General features: G+C 38.1%; 1 protein-coding gene across 1 annotated transcript in view; it reads left to right on the plus strand.

Moving 5' to 3' along the window:
• Window positions 1–25,461, plus strand: part of ZNF407 (zinc finger protein 407) — a 349,254-nt gene that overhangs the window by 110,643 nt on the left and 213,150 nt on the right. The window lies entirely within an intron of this gene.

The following is a 25,461-nucleotide window of genomic DNA, read 5'->3' on the forward strand; positions in this document are numbered from 1 at the left end:
CTGCCTACTGATCCACCCAGATGTGTGTTTAATGCTGATGCCTAAGGCTGTCTTATGGGGGATGTCTTGTGTGAGTGTGTGTGTCTGTGTTTGTTTTAGAGGGAAGTATTTAAGAAATACCCCGATTGGAGAAATTGGGGGGGGGGAGGGAGCAACCAACTGGGTGATATGGTGTTAGTTTATAATCTTGTGCTATCTCTGAAAATAAGCCATTTGATTTAGTTTCCTCTGCTAAATGTTCTAATGCTCCTTTACTGTCCAATGTATTTTATTGTCCTGCCATCTCTACAAAATTTCAGTAGTTTATTGTGTATTATTCCTTTTCTTTTAAACATAAAATGAAAACAAACAAGCAAAAACCCCCAACCCCTCTCACCTATTGAGCTTCTCCATACGTGTTATTATGTTATTCTTGGGTCACGTTTCTATTTTTTTTTGGCATTGTAGCTTAACATTTTCAATCTATTCAATATTTAACATGGGTAACTTTGAGATCTTTTGAATAATTAAACTGGTTCAATTTTTAATCAATTTAATTTTAAACTTTATATTTAGGTCAATCTAAATATTGAACCATTTCAAAAGTTAAACAAGATTAACTGTTTATTTGATCGAAAATTATGGTTTTCAAATAGGATTCAGGATTGATTTTGTTCCTGGCCCTTCATTCTCCTCTTAAACTTTCAAAAGTTGAACTGCTAAAATTATCAATTAAAATATTGTTTTTGGGCTACACTATTTTTAATAAGATATGAGAAGAAAGGTCGTTTAATATTACAAAATGTAATTTTAAATTGCAATGTTAGAAAGGTGCCTCATGTACATTATTAGCTTATAAAAAAAGCCTGAACTGCTGCAGTAATAGTAAATTACAAAATGTAATAAAGTTGAAGCTTTCCTTTCAAATGAAGCATTCAAAAATCTGAAACATCATGGCAATAGTAAATCACTCTTGCTCATGATTAAAAATTTAGTTTTTCTTTTATTTTCTTTCTATGTAGTTATTTCCATACTTAAAAAAATAGATATTTAGTCCTTCTCAAATGCATAACCTTATCTGTACTGTTGTTTTCCTTACTTATTTTTAATAATCCTTTTATGTTATACAGTGTACTTGAAACAAATATTCGCAGCAGAGAGTAAGAGTAAAAATGCTTCCCGCTTGCCTTGACGCACTTCCAGCATTTCTGCAAGGGGTTTACACCAGAAAGTTGCAAGTCCTGGCACTTGCTGAGTTAAAACAAAATGGGGAGAAAACTGTTCAGTTGAATCAAAATCAGAAAATACCTTGAAATTTAAGGAGGAACATCGCTTTGGCTGAGAAAATGCGATCTTCCATCATTAACTGTGTGGGATTTATGCTTGGTTAAAGACATAATAATAAGAACAACAACGACACGGAGGAAAAAGAGATCCATCCATGCTTTTCGAGGCTGTGCAAAGCTTATGCTAGTTTGGAAGGATGCTCTTAAAAATGCCACCCCCGGTCCTTTCTGCCTTCCTGACAAAGAGCCAGGAGTCGAGGATTTCCACTGCTTTTTTACAGCGTGCAAAGTCACGTCAGGCGTTCTCAGAGATTTTTGATGCGTGGATGTCTCCTGTCATCCCCAATCACGTTCGTACTCTTGAGCCAGGCCTATCGAAACTGAACTCTGCTTCTTTGCTGCAGGTCAGCTTTCATGGACAATTAGTGTTGTAACAGCACTTTGGTCGCAAGTTGTCGTGAATGTTTATCATAAAGGCATCTTCCCGGGGTGGATCAGCAGTGATCGGCGAGTCTTCGGCTTTCTGAAGCATCTCCTGCTCGCCTTTTCGTGGGTGCCGGTCAGGTGACGGCTCCGCAAATCCTTCCCCGCCGCTGCTGCGCAGCCCGAGGCTCTCCGGGCACGCTGCTTGCTTTCCCCTGCTCTCCGCTCCTCGTCTTCCCCGTCGTCCCTCTCAGTAACTGTCAGATGCCCCCGTCGCGGCGTGCTCTGACAAGAATGAAAAGAGCGATCTTCCCGCTGCTGGGCGCCGCGTCAGGATTGACACCTCGGACGTGCTTGATGCCGCGCAAGGTGCTTGGCTCCAGCAGTATGCAGAAGTAAACCAATAAATCTTCAATGTCACTCTACTTATTGCGATTTGATTGCTCCCCCCCCCCCCCCCCCCCCAAAAAAAAAAAAAAAAAATCACCATGGAAACAAATACTTTTATTATTTTTAGTTTTTTGCTTTGCTTTTTTAGCTCAAAAGTCCACATTCTTTAGGGCTCTTCCAAATGCGTTCCTGAACCTGAGCCACCCTCAAGTTACTGGGACGCAAGCTTAGCTGTAAGTAATGCTACTTTCTCACTGAACAGATATTTTTTTTTTAATTTTTCTTTTTTTCCCCTTGGAATATCTCTAAGCATTTTTACAAACAAGGCCAAATAAAAGTTTTCCAATGCTACAGATAAGTAGTATTCTCATTTTATGGTTGAATAAACCAGAAGAGTCCACTGAAGTCTTGCTCCTAGTGAAACTGGAGGGAATATAACTATTTTCGGTGTGCTCAGAATTGGATCCCGACTGATTTACCCGCAAGCAGGCAGCAAATGAGGGGAAGAGATGGAAAAGGTTGAGTGTGGTAGCCAGCCCCTGTCTGCCCCACGCTGCAGCCCTGGCACCAGAGCCCGTCAGTGGAAATGTTCTCGCTTGACTGTACCGAGTCGGGCAGGAGCAGGCTACCCCAGGAGAACAGGAGGAGGCACCGAGAGGGGTTGTACCGCTCTCCTTGTACCCGTGCCGGGTGTCACGCACCTCCCAGCGCAGGCTCTGCCCCTCCGCCTGCCTGCCTTTGCCGCTCCCACCATCGTGACAGCTTCCAGTGAAGTTCAGGAGACCTTGGGGGGGAGGGAAAAAAGCTTTAAAAAAAAAAAGTCTTTTTTTACCTTTACAGTTGAAACGCTCTAATTGTCTCTTTAAAGAATATTCTTACAATCTGAATGAAGCAAAAGGAAGGTTTCAGCTTTCACCTCTTACTTTTGACTTCAGTTGTATCAATTCAGTTACCTTTATGTTAGTGTGCCATACACGAATATCTTTATTCCTTTGTCTTAATACACATGAGTAATTCTCTGACATTTTCCTTTAATCTTAGTTGTTAATTTTAGAATTTGATAGTCAAAACTGTTTTAATAAATTGTTCTCTATATCTGATGCTTTACTTGGCCTAATGTTACATGCATTGCAACTGCTTTACTGCAGACTATTTTGTAAAATAGAAATGCTGACAGCGTTGGCTGTGTGATATGGGCATGCAAAGAACCAAAACTCATCTTCACTCTCTCATCAGAAAAAGCAATGTTTTCTTGTCCCTGTAATATATCCATTTGAAACTTGCAGTTCTCTGCTGAGTGAAAAAAACAATTGATTATAACATTCATCAAACCACAAAAAAAGCAAGAGGTTAGAAGCTGTTTTGCTGCACAGTGTACGTATATACTATACACAAAGTGCATGTGTTTATGTGTACACATAGCAACATTGCCTTAACAGTGTAATTTCTTAGCAAAACCAAAAAGTTTACATTTCTCTGCGTAGGTGTAAAATCAGGGAATAGAATTATTTTAATGCGCATTGCTTTCTTATGACACAAATCTGGTTTTGTGTTTAAGGTACAGTTCTGGTTTTGCAAAGAGTTGATTTTGTTTTTCTAAACCGCTTGGAAGTGACCATTGTAAAGGCTGTGAGTATAAAAGAATGCAAACCCGTGATCTGTGTGTTCTTACTTGTTATAAAGTTCTGTTCTCTAATCGGATGCTATATAGGCAGTTAATTTCAAATAGTGGCATAACTTTCCTTTATGTCTGCTTGATTTTGATAGGAAAAACAGCAAGTGGGCCTCGTTTCACTTTAGAAGATATTGTAGAATAAAAATAGACATGTGCTAAATAAGAAGATAATTCATTTCAGTTGTGGGGAACTGTAAGGCATGATAAATGATTTTCCTGTACAAAATTCCCCATTTCTGAGACAGTATTAGTTTTTACTTTAATTACCAGCTCCAGTAATGTTTCCTATCCATAACTGTCTACAAAATAGACTGTTGCTGAGCAGAGGGTATGGCCTGTTTACTCATCCATTGAAAAGAGTGCCTAAGTTCTACCAAGTCTTCCTTACTTGGTCTGAACTGCCTCATGGGAGAGTGTCCTTCATTTAAATATTTAAATATTAATGTTTCATTTTACAGGCAGAAAACTTCAATGTCATTTTAAGGATATGTAACTTTACTGGGGAATCTCTACCCATCACAGGAGCAGGTCTTATTTTTATTTCTGACCTTAAGAGAAGGTTTTTTAGAAAAATGCTACTGTGCTTCCATCTCGAGAAGTTCGACTTGTGTATCTTGTTTTCTTGTTGCAGAATAACAGCAGCAACAAAAACAACAGAAAGGCTGTCAGGGTGGTTTTCTCAAAAATGGTTTAGCTGACATTAGCCACAAATGAGCAGAGCGACACTAACTACTAATTGATTACAGTAATTACGCAGTCTTTGGCTAGTTTGTATTGGCAAACTATATATACTCCTCACATAAATGTGAACTTGCAGAATGCACGGAAAAGGTCACTCTCATTTGCATGATAGGCTTCATTAGAATATGCTAAGGACAAGACCTAGTGTTTTATGACTTCAGGTGATGAATAGCTACCATATTACTCTGCTCGCTGAAAGCATGTTTCAGTCACCTTAATTTACATGCTGTTTTTTAATGCTAAGAAAAATCTGTGGGCTGGTAAGGAACTAGCAACAGATAACAGTTTCATTTTATTATGGTTGCATTGTGGGTTGTGTTTCATTTTGCTCTTTGTTCTAAAGAGAGAACAAACATTTTTTTCGATACTTCCTTTTGAGGAGGAAATTCTTTGTGTGATGTGTGCGTTTCTCACAGCAATGGTTATTTTGACCCCAAACTACAACAAAATGCAGTTTGTTGACAAGGCTTTGTCGTTTTACCCTGTAAATATATATATTTAAAAAGAAAAGCTTTTCCTTTGAACGTGGGGACAAAGGTAGGAAGGCAATTCAGGAAATCTTGAAAATTGGAGATTCTTTTTTAGGTAAACATTTTTTCCAGCAAGTTTAGGAAATGCGGGGTGTTTTACTTCCAGACTGACTTCAGTGTCCATGTGTAATAAAAGAAAAATAATTCTAAAGTCTTAAGACAAGAAGTGCGTTTCTAATATGAAATATAAAGTATGCCTTCATAGTGATGGAAATCTGATGCCTGACCAGATAGTAGTTTTTTTCATTTAACTGCAGTTCTCCTTACAAATCTGATTGTAAAATGGGCAGTGAGGGTTCTCATATCATTATTTATATATTGTAACACGTTGGAACACGGGGTTAATGTTTCCAGATATGTGGCTTTTTTAAAGTTTCTTGGGTTGCAAAAGGTACTTCTTTGAGTAAAACTGGTAGAAAATAAAAAAGTGGACAGTTTTGTTAGAAATTGCAGTTTTGTAATAAAATTGTACAATGAGCTTGCACAAGCTTTTTAAAATATCATTGCTGCCACTGAACAGGTCTGTAATTTATTTGTTCAGGAATGTTAGAGGCATTTTTGATTTATTTGTTTTTAGAGAAGTTTTGTTAAGCAAGATAATGAGCAGAGCTGGTGTTAATCATTTACTATGCAACTCTGAAAAATGAAAATTTTGCATATCTTTAGCACTGTTGGGGAAAATAAATTCACTCGTAATGCTAATGGTCTATTGGTATAATTTTTTAAAAATGTTATCTGTTACTCTGGAGAAATTCAATACATTCATATGTTATGCTAAAAGCTAAACTAATCAATATATAATTATACATCCATATGTACATATGTATTGAGTAATCAGAAGTATTTGTTATCTGTAGAGATGAAAAATGAATTTGATGGTGGTCACTGCCATAGGTGACTACATATTTGCTTATGAATAACCCTTCAGGTGAATATATTCCTCATGTATTCACAATACAAAGTTTACTTTTTAGAACAGGCTCTCAAGAATGCCGAATGAGTTTGATCTCATTCCAGGTGGCCAGGAGTTTGCAAATATGGCACAAGTTGCCATGGCCTTTGCTGAATAATATTTATTTTAAGGATTTACTGTAACAGCTAAACTAGTATAGGATTTAGTGTAACTAATTTAGAGAATTTAAAGATTAGATGCCCTTTAACTTGCCTCTGTTTATACAGCTCAGAATTACGATATGTTCTGCCTGGCATGCAGTCCGCTGATTTTTAGGATTGCTATTTTCCGTTTTTCAGTTTCCTGCTGAACAACTATACTGTTCTGTATCAGTTTGTCTCTGAAGACTTAGCAGGTGTTCTTCACGTATATCTGTATGGGTTTGGTGTGACTACTCATAAGACAGATAAAACTGACTTTGGGTACCAGATGCTGATTGAAGGACTGAAAAAAATTTTTAAGCTTATAAGTCTCTGGTTACATCTGGGCCTCTCTCTTTCAAAATCAAGAGGTCTTCAGGAACAAATATCTGTTACTTCCCTGGGAACTAATGGAATTAGTGACATTTGGATCGCGTGGAAACTGTTAGTTGTATAAAGTGTCAAGGCTGGTTTGGGACTTTGTTGCTGCAGAAAAAGGGCTATCTACTTTTTACCTGTTAAGCATTCACCACTGAATGATGGAAGATGGGAAAACAACAAGCTGTCAGGAACTTAACTTATATATGAATTTAATAATCTTTTTTAAAAAATTAAGGAAAGTGTGGTGTGATCTGAGGAAGAGAGGTGAATCTTAGTAGTTTTGTTTTCTAATTGTGGCCTCTGTTCTTCAGAAATGTCATAAAGGATAGGAGACTTTCTCTGCACTGTCAGTAATCCAAGTAATTTCTTAATGATGCACATGCTCTGTCATTTGCCTGTCAAGGAGAGATGAACCTCTAGTTTAAATGGAAACACTTTGACTTACTCATGTGCCAGTGGACCATGTGCTGTTGTAGGTGATGCTACTGGCTGCTTTCCCCATCACTACTTTCTTGTAACGCAGTGTGTGGCCAAGCAATAGTCTCTTCTTTCTGTGCTATGGGGTTGGTTGGTTTGTTTTTCCCCAGCCACTAAAACTACCTCATCTTTATCACTGATAGCATTTGTGAGGGTTGCCTAGAAATTCGTCTTTGCATCTGAGAATCATGGTTTCCCACCAAGTAAGATTGAGAGAATACATAGAATAGTTGAAATATGTTTGTGCTTAAGTAGCACCGGAACAAGCAGTTGAAATCTGAGGAGGGTAGGTCATGTCCTTTTAGACCACCTTCTCCAGGAACGTGCATGGCTTGACTAAGATTTTCTGATCTCTGATAAAGTGAAAGGAAGGGAGAAGGATACTGTATTTCTAAAACAATTTTTAGCACCTTTAGTAGAAACAAGCCCCATGAAGCTTGGTGACTTCTGAAGTATTCTGCCACTCCAAGCATGAACCTCCATCATTGAGGTCGATAATGAATTTGACTGTTTCTTTACTATGGGCTAAATTCCAGGCTGTGTTGTTACTCTATACTGCACTCCATTTCTTGTCTTTGTTGTTATGCTCATTTATGGCAGAAATAGAATGCAGTTTGACAGCTATCACTACAAGTGCCTGTGGACATCATATACAAGCCAAATGCTAGATGGTGATAAATATGTTATGATTAGACCTTGGTATCTAGATCATATGTACTATAGTGAAACCAACACTTGTTTGCTCTCTTCTTCAGAGGAAGTAGGTTTGCATTAATTTAGAGATAGATTGGAAACAAAAATATCAAACCTTCTAAAATCTTTAAAAAAAAATCTTTAAAAAATGAATATTCAGTTTAATTCAACTTGTTGCTGGAATGAAATACATCCTTTCTGAATGTTTTATAATCCCATTTTTAGTGATGCAGCTACAAAAAGGTAAGAAGAAACACTGTGTTCTGCTTAAAGTGATAAGACAGAGCAAAAATTTTTGGCAACCACAAATGCAAGAGCTACAGATGTAGATAGCAAAATATAAGAAGAATGCTGAAAAAGGGACTTCTATTTTAAATTAGATTTAAATGAAAAATACTTGAAAGAATTTGCTTGTTCACCTCTGTCAATGAATGCATGCTAGCCCTTCTTCCCCTTTGGCAGAGACTGTATGAAAAGCAACAGCAAAGATGTGCAGGTGGTGTTGGTCCCCTCTCTGCTCAGAGTTGTGTCCCAGAAAAAGGAAGAGCGAGGTGATGTGCCTCCCATTTCTAGACATCTCCGGCTGAGGGCATCCATGGAGAAGTTGATAGCATTTAGTAAAACAACCCTGCTCAGGTGAAGTTCCTGAGTGGTAACGCTGGCCCTCCTGCAGGCAGGTTCCTCTCCAGCACAGCTGCTGGGGATGCAACAAACACAGTTACCAAGCATGAACTGGCTCTTCAGTGTGTAGTGGGGTATTACTGGACCAGCTTCACCCTTAGGCACAGCAATTGTTGCTCGTTCTGACAAATCTAAGGGTTAATTGGTGCTTTAGCTAAGCACAGCATTCCTCTTCTCTGGACTGGTGGCATTTATTAGGAAAAATGGCAGTCTCGGCTGTGAATCCCTGCATAAGAATGTTTGTCATTCACGTGCTTCATTTACGTAATGCTGTGATAAAAGAGAGTTGATAGCTATGAGTTTGAAGTTTGTTATCAGTGCCATGTTTACGAACTTGTACCTAACCTTCCTCCTTAACCCCTGATTACAGGCAGTAATATTAGGTAATTACTTTTACTAGCCTTAAATGTACTTAGTTTTACAAAATATACTCATTTTCATCAGGACTGTTGAAATACATTTCTTGAAAAGTAGGATGTCTTTTTTAGCGTGTGCAATGGTAAATTCTGAATGAGTTGTCGGTACTGTTAAGATTTGTGAAGTTCTATAATAGGTATTCGAGAAGGTAGCTTCAATGCCAGGTAATATCTGTATTCTTAAGTGTTATGAAAGGGGGTTTTTCATACTTCTGTTTGTACTTGGCACTGTTCAGTTTTGATCTGTAAATTGTGTATATCCTTTTTTGCATTGGTTTTAATTTTGAATAACTATATCAAAACTGTTGGAGGATCCTTATTTGGAATGATTGTACTTTTGCTACTGAATTAAGATAAAGGCTTGCAGTTGGTGGGTCTGCCCTGTGCGCCCCCCCCCCCCCCCCCCCCCCCCAATAATTTTTTTTTACTCTGGACAAGGAGTTAGAAATCTGGTTATGTATTCAGGCTTTCTACACAGTAGCCCTAGTCAGAGTGCGTGAGATGTATTTTGTACCTACTCATATTTCCAAGTGGAATTTCCTAGGTGGATGTACAGCAGTCTAAAGCATAGTATAGTGAGATCTAAATTAAAGAGATAACAGGATGCTCTCAGCACCCCATTGAACTTGGTCTGCTGTGACAAGTGAGAATTTCCTTCAGATAACTTGTAAAAATGGGGTTTGTGGGAGAGTATTTAGCCAGGGATATTGTAATCAGATGCTAATTTCTTCCACATCTGTTGTCTTTTAACATCTCCTAGAGGTGCTTGTGGTATTGGAGTCCTTCCCATGAGTGGCTCTTCTAGTATAGTGTAAGCAGACAGGGTCAGGTAATGAACACAGAAAAGGCTGCTTTAGATCTAGTTACACAAAATCTCTCCTTGTGAACGTAAGTATGTTGACATTATCAGCAGACACGTGCCCATTTTGTATTGCAGGAATGTGCAAGCTCAAAGAGGCAGAAAAGTGTGATAAGATAACCTGGCATGAACAACCAGATTCCACCGATGCATGAACACAAACACACACCAGCTCACAGATACACAAATATTCTGAGGCAAAAATAAAATAGCTTCGTGGCACGTCTTATTCACACTTAATTGGCTAATTGCCCAACTGGCACTGGCAGCATCACAGAGATAATATTTTTTTAAAGGGTGAACAATTCCTCAGCAATGTCTCTGATACCCTTCATATGAATATCTTTTCCTTTAACAGCAGGCATAGAAGTTTAGCCATTTTTTAAGATTGAGTATTTCTGTTCAGTACAAGGAAAAATATGTACATTGAGAGCTTCTTTGCTTGGAGTAAGTACAGAAGACAGAATATTTATGTTAAGCCATATAATTTCATATGCCTATTCCTATTTTTGTAGGATCCATTTTGAAAACTTCTATGTAGTAGATGACAAAAGAGGTCTGGGGACTTTCCAACATGACTATTCTGTATTGTAGAGATTTAAATAGAAAATGTACGGTGTTCCCCTTTTTGTTGTTACTGTTGGAATGCAGTAGCATGACCAGCTGGTGATGGGTTAAGGGATCAGCTTATAGAAATTTATTGTTCAGGGGGCTGAATGGCTCAGGGGATTAGTAATTGGATACAGATCCTGTCACCTCCAGACTTTCTGTTCACATGCAGCTCATCTTGATACTGACCACAAGTTGTTACTCTCTGATGATTTTCTGAGAGCTTCTCTTTTAAAAGTTTGTTGGGTTTTTTCCCCTCTTACTCCAGTAAAAGTCACCATCGCAAATGACACTGATGTTCGTTGTCACATTGAAAAAAAATCACAATTGAAAGGGCATGGAAAATGAACTTTAAATAATAGTGACTGAAATTAATATTGGTAAAAAATAGAGGGGTATTAAGAATTACAGACCAGTGAACTGTAAGTGCTGGGTAAACTGAAGTTACATTTTAGAATACAACTCTAAAATACAGTCATAATGCCAAGGCAACACAGTGTTGCAAAGGAAAAATATTACCAAATATTTATACATGCATGCAGGCTACTTCTTGTACGGCAGTGAGCAAATACAGCTAATGTTGATAGCTGTGCATTCTTTAACAAATTCCTTCATAAAAGGAGAATAAATACCTATCTTATTGTGGCTTTAGAGTTTTGTTGTGGATTAGAGATTGATAAAAGAGAAACTTTTTAGATGAATTGTGTGTCATATCACAAAGCATGCAATAGGCATACCACAGCTGATGCACTGTTTCAAAAAAAAAAAAAGTAAAAAATCTCTCAGACATTGTTATTTAATTACCAGCACCATTATGAGACTGTTCTATTGAAACCATTGATTGTTCCACTGAGGCAGTTTGTCCATTTCATAATGTCTTACCCTGCACTGATCAAGCTGCATGTTTGATACTTTATTTTTAAGGGTACAAAACAAGTCCCAAATATCATGCGTTTGACAGATACATCATCTAGTCAAAAGAAGGGAATTCCTTTGTCTTCTAAAAGCAATTTTTCCTTCTGTTGTTGGATTCTCCAAAGGATGTGATCAATATGTCACTGTGCTTCATAAGAAATTCTCTTGTTGAACTTGTGCAGAAGACAAGTGCTCCTTGAAATTGTATTGGTAGAGAAATTGGTGTCATTTATATTTAATGGGATTGGTCATACATTTTAGGCCCTGGTTACGTGAGGTTCTGTGTGTCTTCCGGTTCTCTTGAATACTTTTCAGGACTGTATGGGAGGTGCTCAGCTTTTGGCAGAACGGAAACCTTTGTTGAATCATTATATTTTTCTGGCTCTTCAGCTGCAGTTTAGGTCACATTCAAAAAGTGCTAATAAAGAAGGGATTGCATAAGTAAATTCTCAGAAATGTAGGATAATGTCTGTGCTCAGCAACATTTTTAAGGTTCCACCTGTCCTAGGGGTCTTTATGTGAAGCTCAGGGTATCTGCAGCACTGTCCCTCTTCAAGAGGAGCTAAATTGCACCATACCACATTAGATATGTTCAACTCTTGCTAGGTCAGTGGTCTTAAAAATGTCATTTCAAAAACTCTATTTATGATAAATTTAAAAACATTTGGATAAAATAAAAAAAAACCCAACCAACAGTTTCTTTTTTTTGTAGGATCCTTGAAGCTGGTACTTATTGGAAATTGTACTGTCTGTACAAAAAAGACAGTTGCTTTTTATTTTTAGGTGGAATTTTTAAATGAAACTAAATGAAGTTTAATGGCTTATAACATTGCATGAATTTGTCAAAACTGATCAGCTGGATTGCTACACAATGAATACTGAAAATGTTCTGGTTTTTAGGCTTATAATAGCCTACAGCCATTCAAAAGTCAAAATGTTATTTGATGATTTCAGAATGTTAATGAAATTATTATTAATAGCACATATATTAATCTTAATGATATATGTAAATATGGGCAAATGTAAAGCTCTGTTGACACCAAAAAGATTATTCTACTGCTGAAAGTAAACCTGGGGTTAAATTTCAGTGATCAAGCATAACAGTCCGCTCTAAATGCGTCAATAAAAAAATTTCTGATGAAGTTTGAAATTGTGTACAGGCTCAGGAGATTTGGAGTGTTTGTTAGTAGAAAAAAAATTTGAAGAGGAAAGGATGATTATATTTGCTTTTAAATTAGCAGAAAATAGTAACAGACTGTTCTGATTAAGTAAAAAGATGTAAAAGGCTTTGCTTCATTGTTATCTTGATTTGATATATTATCATATCTAATAAATGTATCAGTGTGGAGGGTCTTGGGGGGGGGGGGGGAGTGGTATATATCATTCTCCACTGTGGATTCATTTGGGTAATTTGATTTGACTGGCTTGATTTTTGTTTCTGTGCTTCCTGTTCTTTAACTTAAAAACGGTCCTCTTGTAAAATGCATGTAATTCTTATTTCTTTTTTTTCCTATTTGGTGGTGTTAATCAAGCCATAATATGGTTTTCATGGTTGTTTTGTTTAATGCCAGGCTCTTTTTTTAGAAAGGCAGCAGGTTTATATCTAGGGAACGTAGAAATTTCTTGTCTGTAGTTATATGCAGTAAACAGCATGATACGTTTTTTTATTTTAATATCTATCTTTGAAAAGCTAAATTTTGCTACTAGGATATGATCTCTATATTGCAATGTGAAAAAGAGGGAGTGAACTTTATTATATAGGAGAATTTCATGGCATTTTACCTGTTGAGGGCCCTGTAGAGCCAGAAGTATAGTACAGCGACTTGACTAAGTGACAGGCAGTAGCAGCCGTGGTGTCACTGTGTATTATCACCTCATGCTAGCTGGAAGCACTCCCTGAAGCCGATCTAGGTTGTATAGTCCTAGATGAGGTCTTCATGGGTGCTGACCATAAAAAGTTCATCAAAGTAATGAGGCGAGGCGAGAGCTTGGCGCTCATGGGCAGAGCTCAGCACCAAGGAGTGTGAACCGGCTCCAGCTGTGACAATAAAACAGCAGGTGGCTGCTGTCATTAGGGGTGGCAGATGAGGCAGGGGACTAACATTCAGCCCACAAAACTCTCATTTGTTAGCCATCGCCACTGTACCATGCAAAATAGCTTCCATCTCAGTCAATTTTACTTTGCAAAATATTACACAGTCACCATAAGAAAATTAGAGCCTTGGGTTTACAGGTTCCTTGGATCTTATTATCAGAAAACTCTGCGCTCTCAGGTTATGTGGAAAATTGGACTTTTTTCTCCCCTGAACAGTTTGAGGATCTTTAGAGTAATTTTATAATAGGACGTTTCCACCCAGGCATGTGTTTATTGGTTAATATTTTGGACTATTTTGTTTGTAACTCTTCATAAAATCAATTCCATCCCTCTATTGGGCTATGTGTTGCACGTAACGTTGCCTGCTATTCAGCACTATAGAAGTTGCGCACTGATCAGACTGTTTCGGTCTCCATGTCTGTCCAGGTAGGCGTTCCATGTCATAAGTAATGGTTTTGGGGGTTCTGCTACTCTGAGAAATTGTAAAGAAACATTTCATTTTTTTGTTTGCTTATTTCTAACAGGTGAGAAAGCATTTTGTATGTATTTAATCTTTGCAGAGCATAATGGTAACTGCCTAAAATTTGAGGCCTTTCTTTTCTGAAAACCATCCTGGAGTGACTCAGCCCTTCTGATGGATAGAATGCAGTGAGCCCTATGGGCCTCGCCGGTCAAACAGTGGGGAGCTGCATTTGTTCCAAAGTGAGAGCCATTTTATTTGTATTGCGTTACAAAGCTAAGCAGAGAGTTGTGTATCGGTGCTTACATGCTCTGTTCCATAGCTGTGAGCAACCTCTGGGAAATATGGTGTTTTCACGTGGTTATTTGGACACATAGGTGTTTTTGTGTACACACGCCTCAGTTGTGAACATTTATTGAATTTCAGTGCTCTAACAGGTATACACTCATTAAAAAAAAATATGTAAAATTGTGATGCAATACTGAATAATATAGTCCCACCATGTGTGTTGGTACCTGTGTCGCCTTTGCTGTTAGGTTCCCCTCCTACCGAAAGTGGATCTGTGGGATCCGATCACTTCATGCTAGCGCTTCAGATAAGGCTTTATGGGGTTGTAGTTGCAACAACAGCAAGGATCAGAAAAGGAAAAACCCTTTAATTGTAGTTTCATTTCAGAAAGACACTGAGACTGAAAATAGTTTTTCTTAGAGATGTGGTTTAGTTCTCTTTATAGGACCAGGTTGTCACTTTATATGTAAAAACTGAAGTTCTGTAATTTATCCTGGTAGTAACGTACCTCAGAAACTTGGTTGGCGAGCTCAGAAAAAGCTGAATTCCTTTTATTGCATCTTTTCAGGTAACTTATCAATTCTCCTTTCTTTGTTAGATAATGTGCCATAAGCTTTTCTTTGCAACAAAACTGATTTCTCCTTTACTTGTTTGTTCATATGTACACTCAATATGTGTGAGTAAGTATATTTAGGCCCTTGAGATCAAAGACGGTTTTTTTCTTCATTCCATTGGGCACCTATGTAGTTCCCATCTCTCTCATGCTTGTTTTGTGGCCAGAAATGGTCAGAGTTAATCTTAACTGCTGGCTGGGATTGGAATATTCTTTGCCAGAGAATATCTTCTGCTGTGCCACAGATATCATCTTTATGACTGTACTGATTTGTCTGATCTATATTCCTTTGGTTTTCCCAGACTGGTAACAGTCTTCATACCTAGTGCATGCAATATCCATACTGGACTGCAAGAATGGATATTTTTTTTTTGTGCAAAATATCCTTCCAAATTCGGTCTGTGTGGGGGGGGTTATCGTCATTATTGCTTCAATAACAATTGTATCTCAGGTGAGTACTCTGATCCCTGCAGTCCTGGCTTTGGACTTCTGTGTCTGAAGTGGGTCCTGCTGGACATCAAAGGCAAACCTAAGAAACACCAGACTGTGCTTAGCAGCTTTAGCGACTAATAATTCTCCTACTAAGTCTCTCATGGGACAAGTGGAGTAATGCCACTGTTACCACCTGGAACTCTCATTTGAATAAACTTCCATGCTGTTCTTAATATCATCTGTACGCTCTATGTTCAGTGCCATAATTTGAGAGAGTTTTGTAGATCTGTAGTATTTGTAGAGTGCATAAGAGTTCAGCATATCATGGTTTCCTCTAACAGTCCCTGTTACTTTCTTCAGCCAGCCTCCTCCTCCTCCAGTGGTAGGAGAAGGAAGTTGTTGCAACTCCCAGCTCTTGGGGAGAGTTGGGGGTGGCTGAGATGGGAATATCTGGAGACATTAAGATGCCACTCGAGACTGAAAACTCTGAGCTTTTATTTATGCTCAGTGACTAATGAAGATTTCTTTTAACAATGAAAAATCAAATGTTAATCAAAGATACTAGCCAAGTGTTAGGCATACAATATGGTTGGCCTGATGGCACAGTGTTTTGTGGTTCTTAGTCTCTGAAGTGGCAATGGCTGGGCTTGAGAACCCTTGGACAAGGAAAGCCAGACAGAACTAAGGTGGGTGTCCTCCTCTCCCTGCCCTGCCCCCCCCCATGCTGCAAACATGTTTATGTGTATACAAGTACCAGGTGCATTTTTATGGCCGGAAACCAATCTAATCCAAAGGTTTACCTTCTTTTTTTTCCCTTGGCTGGAACCAGTCTGTTCTGATTTGACCAGACTGTTGTTAAAGGTTCATCCATGTGGATGGTACTTCTGATGGTTACACGTTAGGTCCTGCTGTCATAGTTTTACTATTTTTATGCAGTTGCAGCTACTTTGGCAAACAGATATTCTGTAGTATTTTGCTTTCTACCTTAAGTCAAACAGTCTTGTAGAATGCCTGGATGTAAGGCAAAAAGGATATGTTTTACAGCTGAATTGAAGTCTCAGGAATAAACAAATCAACCAGCACTTGCTTTTCTATGTCAAGTGAAGACCTAGGGCAAGATTCTCACTACTCTCACAGATCAAGCAGACTGCAGAGCCTTAGCTCCAGCCACCATCTATCACCAGCAGCGCTTTCAAACTGTGGGTAAATTGTCAATAAAAATTGTGTGTGCCTTCTGATTGTGTATGACTTCTGAGCAGTTCAGTCATCAGATAGTGACCAATTTATTCATCTCATTCCTTTCTTCGTACCTCACAACTTTGCAGAAGACCGCAGGCGCTGTAGCTGCTGAATTGACTGAGTTATATATGGTGGCACTGTTACTCCAGGCCCTATATGTTTTCTAGCCCACAATCAACTATCTTTAGATTTGTTTTGATTTCCTTTAAAGACAGGCAAGAGTAGATTCTTTTGATGATGAGGATTTTGCTCTCAAGATAGCTCTTCCTGTAGAAGCTCTGCATAAAACCTAGTAACTCAGTCTGCAGTGCAATTTCTGAGCAGTAAGGAAGAAGCTACAACATCAAAAGTGTCTTTTTATTCAATAAGAACAAAAGATTAAATTTAAGTATGCTTGGCTCTATTCGTTCTGCTTTTAAGTAGAATCTCATTGAAACATCCTTATTTTGAGATAGTCTTGCAGGCTGTTTCTTACACTTTCAACATACATAGACTTTGCTCCTTAGAACAGCTAGGAAGCTCTGTACAAACTGTCTGCAGAAAGTCAGGTATTTCAAAACTCCTCTCAGGGCACTTAGAGATGTGGTTCACATGACTTTCCCAAAAGGTTGAATCTACTTGGAAGAACTTCCCACTTCAACCATTAGTCTGTTCATACTGCTGTCTCTTTCCAGATGCAAGATGATGATGCGTGGAACCGATGCCTACTGCATCAAATTCTGTATCTGAAGTCCTGAGCATGCTAGGAGGTAGACTGGGTCACGAGTAGGGAGACAGGCCAATGTCTGAAGAAAGGGAGGGAGTGGAAAAGGGGGGGACTAGAGTTATGGGAATGTTGGATGTACATATTGTGAGAAAAGAGAGGACGTAAGCAATTTCTCAGTGCAAGGCTGGCAGGCGCTGTTTTGGATCACGTAAATGAAGGCTTACAGCTATAAGCACAATTTAAAGCGTTCCTGCAGCCGCATTTAGCATAACGAGTATGTTCTCTGGTGGTGGTGTGTTCCTGGATGTTGATGGTAGCCTCTTTTAGACGCAAGGCACTCCCAACACTGAGCCTAAGGTTGCATTTCAGAATTTAGGCAAAGAGGTTCTGCATCGTAATAGTCCGAGAGGTTGATAGTGGTGCTACAGAAAGCACATTGCGATTCTGTCTTTTTTTTCTTTTTTTTTAGCACTTTGTGCAGCTGTTAGATTACCAAACACCTGTTAGAGGCGACAGTTACAGATGTTTGATAACCAATGAAAATTAATAGAACATGTGATTTTTTTTAATTTTTTTTTTTAGCTTAGAAGTGATTTGGTAAGGTGTATTTAGAAATGTAATTACATACTGCTGCTGTCTACCATTATCACTTAACATTCATTAACTCCTCTGAATATTGAAACAAACATTTCTTGTAGCGTTACTAATTTTCTCATGTATTTGTAAGGTGATTTCCTGACAGAGTGAACACCTTCTGACTTTAAACTTTTTGCCACTGTTCAGCTATTTTTAGTATGCTCATTAAGCAAACAAAATAAGTAGAGAGACATTTGTTTACTTACCTATCAATTTAGCAATATACCGTATAATAAACAATCCCCTAGTTATTTCAGTTTTTTACTAGCCAATGTTTTATTTGACTCTGCCAGAATTGTGGATATTTAGATGGACAGTAGACCAATTTTCAGTAGGAAAATTCAAGTTTAAAACAAAAAATATTTTATTACATTTTATTTGTTTGAGAAGAATACCCAGCAGCATAATGTTGAAGTATTTTGTTATAGTAATGGTGTATGTTTCATTTCACCAGTTTCATTTCTAAGCATAGGTGTTTGGCGAGAATTAAAAGGTACGCATTTCCTAAAATTAATTGCATTTTGTTTGGGGTTTTTTTGGTCTGACCTGTTTCACTGGTTATTAATTTTTAATCTAATCATAAATGATATTTTGTTGTGAATTTTGTAGTCTTCCAAATTCCTGAGGTTTGGAGGGTGGTGGCGGTAAGAAGATGCCACCACTTCAAACTCTCTGTTGTTCATTTAAGATGTCATAGGGTACTGTAAGAAAAGACCCACTTGTTTTCAGAGAAATCCTCTCCTAAGTCACTTTAAGCTGACTAGTATTTCCCTTGATTTGCATGCTGTTATGTCTTGAAACAGCAGACACAATCTTCTCGTGTAGTTTTATTATGGTATTGTGAAATGGATAATGCTTTGGGCCCTGTTCTGTCACTTTTTATGCATGCACATCTTAAGTGTATTGGCGGTGTTTTATATGGTCCAAGCTATATTTCTTATGTATAGTATGATGATCCATCACTTGCTGAAATATTTGTCTATGCAGTAGTGTTTAATTGTGCAATCCAGCCTATAAGCTTTCAGCCACACGGTAAGACTCTCTTGAAGTAACTAAGTCCCATTTTCAGCAGAGTTACGCACTAAACAGTGCAATGGCTTCCTCCCTCCTTTAAGGAGGCAAAGTGTGTGGTCTCTGGAAGCTGTTGTCAGTGCACGTAAAAAGTACCATATTTACTGTATGCCATGTGAGCTGCTTTTTATTGTATCTCCAAATCTAAAAGTTGTCAGTTCCACTCTTAAGTTTCCTCTCACCTTTATGTTAATAACAGTTATCACTATCTGGACTTGGCTTATTCCTGCATCTGCTCTTGAAGGGTACTTTTTGTATTTAAAGAAAACCCACCACAAAACCCCCAAACCAATAAAATTCAGAATGGACCTATAGCTAACTTACAGGAAACCTTTCTGATTTCAGTTACAAAATACATAACTTCAGGTGAGGCATGCAATAACAAATAAGTGAGTTCCCTCGTGGGGGAGGAAATAATGTAAATACTGCCAGTGTATTCCTCTTTTGCCACAGTCCTTACAATGACAGACAATTTCTGTCCCGGATGGTTTACATTATAACATACATCTCTTAAAAGAGGGATGGCGAGAGGACTCTGCAACTTTGGATGGCAAGATCTCTCCAAGTCAGCTTGAGTGGAATAGTAGAGGATGTTTTCTGGTTTATTTAGTTTGCTCTTCCTTTGTACCCAGGTCTCTTCTGCCGGAATATGTAAAAGGAGATAATTGTGCTTATTGCTACTATTTTATGGCCATGTGGCTAATAATTCTTTCACATCTTGAGGGACACAGATTGGTGGCAGAAAGCAACAAGAATATTTTGAAGGATGTCTTTCTCTTCTGGTTGATAGATGCAGGAATATGCAGGAACAACATAGTCGATTGATTGATAGTGTGCAACTCATCCATAATGATCTGTCTGATATAGCAGTAAATTATTTTTGAGATTGATGCAGGTCATTGAACAGCACATTGACAATCCTGTTGTCTGTCATCCTGTTCAAAGCAAGTCAGGAACAGTAGCTGCTGTGATACTCAAGTCTACCTTGGGTGCAAGCTGTGTACAGGCGTTCCACTAGTATAAGTTGTTTTCTCCCTTCACTTTTTCATTGGCCACCTTGACTTAATTGCTAGCTCATTACAAGTAACAGTAAAAATGAGATGAGGTATTTTTCGAAGAGAAGGCTGTAGTCTGTGTCACTGATGCTTTCATATTGACATAAAATTAATTTTTGAAAATGTTGGGTTTTGAACTTCAACAACAAAATGTCTCCATGGAAAAGCTGAAAAGTTAATAATTAAGAAACATACCTGATTGTTGTGTGGAAAATTAAGTTAAAAAAACCAACCAACCAAACAAAATAACTAACAGCCCAAAAAAACCCACCTTCAAACTTAAGGCAGAAGGGCTAATGATTCTCAGATATTAAAACTTATTTTAGTCTTCAGGTTCCGTGAATTACCATGATATTCTTGCCGTGGTACTATGGTTCTTGTCTTGTTAGTGATGGCAAAGTTGTCCTCATTTTATCTCTTTTGGTTTCTGTTCTCAAGAGAAAAAGTTTGTATTTTCCAGTCTGCCAAGGTGCTCACACTTGAAGATGATGAGGAAGGAGCCACATATGCCAAATGTATGCTTTTTACTTTCCAGTTTAATTGTTTTAGTGAGGGTGGAGCATAAAATAGCCATATCGTTCTTGAACACATGGGGTCAGCAGGGAGTATAAGGCAGTGCGTCACAGGGCTCTCAACGTCGCAGACTGGGTGATTACAGGTGGCTTGTTAACCTTCTGAAATGTTATTGATTATTTTTTTTCCCTAAACTTAAGAAGAATAGCTGTAACTGTTAGCTGGAAGTAATAAGACCTGCTTCATTTTGCTGCTAAATGAGTCAGCAGAAACCCCCAGCTTTCCTATGCATGGTTCTAGGACTTGACGTCCTGTCACAGAGGGCATGAAGTTTTTCAGATATTTGGATGTTTTCCACACTAGGCTTCGCCCTGCCAGATATTTACTTGAACCTGACATCTTGTCACAAAGGGCATGAAGCCTTTCAGACTACTGGATATCTTCCATACCAGACTCTGCCCTGCCAGATACTTTCTTTTAAATTGAGTCCCTTGCGCGCAGTCATGCAAGAGAGTTATCAGTGCCCCAGTCTGGACCCTTCAGAATCAGCAAACGTCCACGAATGATGGACTTGAAGAAATTCCCAGGAATTTAGACTTTTGATGCATGGAGAAAAAGATTACTTGTTCATAGAAAACCATTGCTTTCTGGGCAGTTCTGTGTTTTCCTCTACGGCCTTGTTCCTGAAGCTGACCTGCTGAATACAAAATTGTGACAGAGAGATGAGATTTGGGTAGCAACTTTTTATATAATTTTGACACCTTGAAAACATAGGTTTTCAAGTTCATATGGACTATTTATGTACTATTTGACTAAGTTCTGATCTGAATATATGAAATTCTACTTTAGATTTGTACATGTTCTACACATAAAAGAACATGCAAAAAACTGTAATTACATATACAAGTTTTATTGAGCATTCTGAAATGCATGTGGGTCATGATATTCCTTGAGAAACTGCACTATTTCTTTCTCTTACTAACTGATACCCCTGTTGGCATGAATCCACGTGAACCACTCATTCAACTACAGACAATTAGGGTTTGCAGTGTATTTCAAGACACAGTAAAGAATAAGAGCACTTCATTCAGGTAATAAGAACCATTGAGCCCATGCTGTTGTTTACTTGCCTGAACGTGCTGTCCCCTGTCTTGGCATGATCCATGCAGCTTGCCTTGATTTTCTGGTTTCTTGCCTCAGGTGAAGATACAAGGACAGAAATTCAAGCACAGATCATGGAAAACAAAAACTGATGCAGACAGGATAATACATTATTTCCTCATATCTGTGATGGTGTATAAAAGTTTAAGAGATCTTTTTTCTTATTATTCCTTGAAGCTGTCAGATCTCCCAGGTGATTTATCCAAAATGGTAAACCATTCTATCCTTTCCAGGTGCCTGAAACCTATGATAAAACCAAGTACTAAATACTAATAATTGAAAAATAGCATTCTATTCTGGTTTTTTTTTGTTTGTTTGTTTTGTTTGTGGGTGTGGTGGTGTGATTTGTGGGTGTTTTGTTTTGTTTGTTCGTTTTAAAAAGGCTTTCAAGGAGCATTTTAAAGCATCCTGTGTACTTGGGGCCTGCACATGTCATGTAATAGCTTACCTGTATTTTCAGGGTTAAATTCCTGTATAAAGAGGTTCTGGACAGTTTAAAGGAGATGTAAAGGATATTGAGAATATGAATAAAGGGTAGATATTCATTGTTATTCTCCTGGACTTTTCTGCTGTCGTTGAACATTGTTGTCTGTAAGATAAATTCTCCAAGAGCAGTTCCAGAGAGCAATGTATCCTCTGAGAAGTGATTTAAAATTGCTCTTCAACTGCTGGATACCTTGTTTGTAGAGTCCCACAAAAATAAATTCTTGTGCTGGTCCTCCTCAGCAGTTATGTGCAGTTACAAGATGACTGGTCTGTTGACATAACTTCAAGTGACTTTCTGGTAGGGGTAAGATGTAGCTCCTTCCCTGGAACTAGGCCAAGGCTGAGCACTTCCACATAGGAGATAACAGATTTCATGACTTTATGGTCCAGAATGCTTGTTTTGGTTGGGGGGAGGGAGAGGGTCTGGGGGGCGGGGGTGTCAACTTGGCTTTTCACTAACACAGAGGTACACATATTAAAACCAAAAAGGCTCAAAACATAATAAAACCTAGACTCTTTTGCCCTCTTAAAACAAGATACTTCACAGAGCACAACTCTCTCCCTGCAGAGAAAATGGGAGAACAGACAATATGTGACAGATTATTCATATTCCTTGGGTACTGCGATGATGAACATTGTACATGCAGAAGAACTTGTATTACACTAGAATAAAAAGTGGGAGTAAAGATTGTCCAATATGTTTCTTTATTCCCAGAATTAGAAGTCCCTTTCTTTTGTACATTAAAACATGCTTTTATAACTGAAGACAAGTCTGTAGAGGCTCCTAAATCAGTTACAGACATTCTCAGAGTGAGTCCAAGTACTGTTCGAAGACTGCCATGGAATATGAGTGGACACGTTCCTACAAAGCCACAACTCTTCTAAACTGAAACCAGAATATTCTGCGAACTTATTTTGGGAGAGGTGCTCGTGTATTTCCGATTGAAAGTTATTTTTATTTATAGTTTATGTGCAAAAAATTGCCCATTGGGAGCACGGATGCTATTCTAAAGCTCTGTGTCATTTTTCAACCTGTCTTTAATTTATGCTGAGGTTTGAACATAGAGTGTGTGAGATGGAGGATGTTGCTAGTTTGAGGCCAGAGTAGTTGAAAAATCACAAAAAAAGTTAAACCAACAAAATGCCACTGCAAGCAAATGAAATCCTACCTACTCACCTTTACCCACTGCAAGAGGAGACTTCTAGGAGCAGTCTTCCTAATGAATGGAGGGAACTGCCAGTGACCATGGCTTGAATGTATAGGCTAGGTGTTTCTGCCTTTTGAGATGTGACCCTCAGGAGAGCAGCTGGGCTGTGACTTCTGACTTCATGTGGGTTGGGGATGAGTATGTCCAGATCAGAGTTTGTAAAACTGGTTCCAGGCCTCTAGTCTGACCTGCCTTGTGTGTATTGGAAACAGTAGAGTATGGCAATTACAGGTTTTTCCTACTCCCTTTTGATGTGTTTCTGAAACTAGTTAATTTCTACCAGTTAATTTGAATATTTCTATTTTCACTAGAAATAAAAAAAATGAGAAACTCAATGAAGCTTACTTCATTGAATTGGTGCTTACTGCAGCTGATGGAAAGATTCCCTTTGATTTGAAGATGTATTAGAGCAACATATCTTGAAAGCATTTGCTCCTTGAGTCCTTACTGGTGCCAGCCAGACTTCCCTTAAGATTCGTTTCAAAAAGCCAAGGTAAAGTCATGTCTGTCTATTCAGTTCTGGCAGTATCTTAGGAATAACTGATTCACCTCAGCAGAGGTAAATAGCGTAGGCAAAACCAATAGTTTTGTCCACTAAAACAGTAGCTGCTTAGAAACCCGGAGTTACTGAATGTACTGAAAACACTTTTTGTGTTTGTTTTGTAAAGCCAGCAAACACTGCTACCACCTCTCTCAAAATCACCTGCAGTATTTAGTAAACATAAACAAATAGTTCCCACACTTGGGGGGTGGGGTGGGGAGTGTGTGTGGTGGGGTTTGTTTGGTTTGTTTTTAGTGTGGATTTTGGTGGGTTTTTTTGTTTGGTTGGGGTTTTTGGGTTTTGTTTTTTTTTTTTTGCTTGTCCTCAAACTCAGCATCCAAACCAAGATGTTTAGACTTTGCATCAATTCGAAGGAAAAAAATTCTTTTGTTTCGGTAACGGCTGACTCTGGTAATATTTTATCTCATTCTCAATTTCTTATGAAAATAACAACTTTGCTTTTATTTTTAAGGCCCGATTCTGTAAGGCAGGGAGCTGTTCATGAGCTATGCTGAGCACTCCAGGCTTGCACGGAAGCATTCTGCTGTCTTCAAGCCTTACACTAAAAAGCTTAAAATGCTAGTAGGTCCTGAGACACTTACTGAGTCAGTCTTCATTTTATTTGTGCTGTGTAACAGCAGCAAAATGGTTACTCAGAACCTAGATACAACAGAGAGGAGGCAGCTAATGTGAGATTAATTGCTTCACATTATTAACAAGGCCTTTGTCTGATTTTGCAGAAAGGTATGCCTGTCTGTACCCCCTGCAGTTGTGCAGTATAAGAAATGTTCAGCTTTTGTTTGGAAGCTTCAAGTACACAGGCTCAGAAGAAAAAAAAAAACAAACACAAAAAACCAAACCCCAAACAACCAACTTCCCTAGAAATACTGTATAGCTGGTTGGGGTCTTTATATTCCATGTAAATAGCAAAGTATACCTTTACAACTTTGATTGCACATTGCCTTTTCACAGTCATGTCTTTGGTGTATTTTTCTTTTAGAGAAGGGGAAGAATGGAGGTTTGTAACAGGAAATACAAGTATTAATAAATTAAAATCTGTTTGGGACCTTTCACAGCTGTGTGCAAATGGTTAGTATTTCTGCTGCAAAGCAAGGGCAGTATGTTTTGAATACTTTGTGCTGTTATTAGAACACTTTTTTTTTGGTTACAATTATTTTCCCTATGTACAGTAATTCTGATGACACTTGCATAGTAATGATGGTAATGGTGTGATAGATTATTCACGGTTGTAATGATTATGGTGCCATACTTATAAATTGTGTAGGGAAAAGTATGTAAGATATTTTTTAATGTCTTTTTTGTAAAAAAAATAAGGAAATTGCTATCATTTAAATAAGATGGAATTATATTCTTACACCTTAAGGGATGCACAAGAGAGATTCTCTATAATAATGTGAAAGTGCCCAAAGTAGATCAGACATGGAGAAGCTACATTAACATATTTTTAAAGGAAAAGTACTGTCTCTTGGCTTTTGTGGCTCTTATACCCCATAGTGCTAGTGTTTTACAGTCCTTCCATTGTCCATTACTGCAAACACGTCCAGATGAATTCAGCGTTTAATGTTAAAAATCTTATAACATGCCAGTTTGATTTGTAGCCCTTCATATCATAGAATGCTAATTAAAATCATATTTTTGCATATGTCATGCCTTTCATGTACATATGCAAATACAGTCTATTGCCTTTCAGCTATTAGTAATTAACTTTATGAAGGACAGCTGTAATACATAATTAACAAAAATGTTTGCAAGCCCTTTTCACACTGAAAGTTGCAGCAGTAAAATTTTT

The sequence above is a fragment of the Accipiter gentilis genome, chromosome 27, assembly GCF_929443795.1.
Source record: "Accipiter gentilis chromosome 27, bAccGen1.1, whole genome shotgun sequence".
Lineage (NCBI taxonomy): Eukaryota > Metazoa > Chordata > Aves > Accipitriformes > Accipitridae > Astur > Astur gentilis.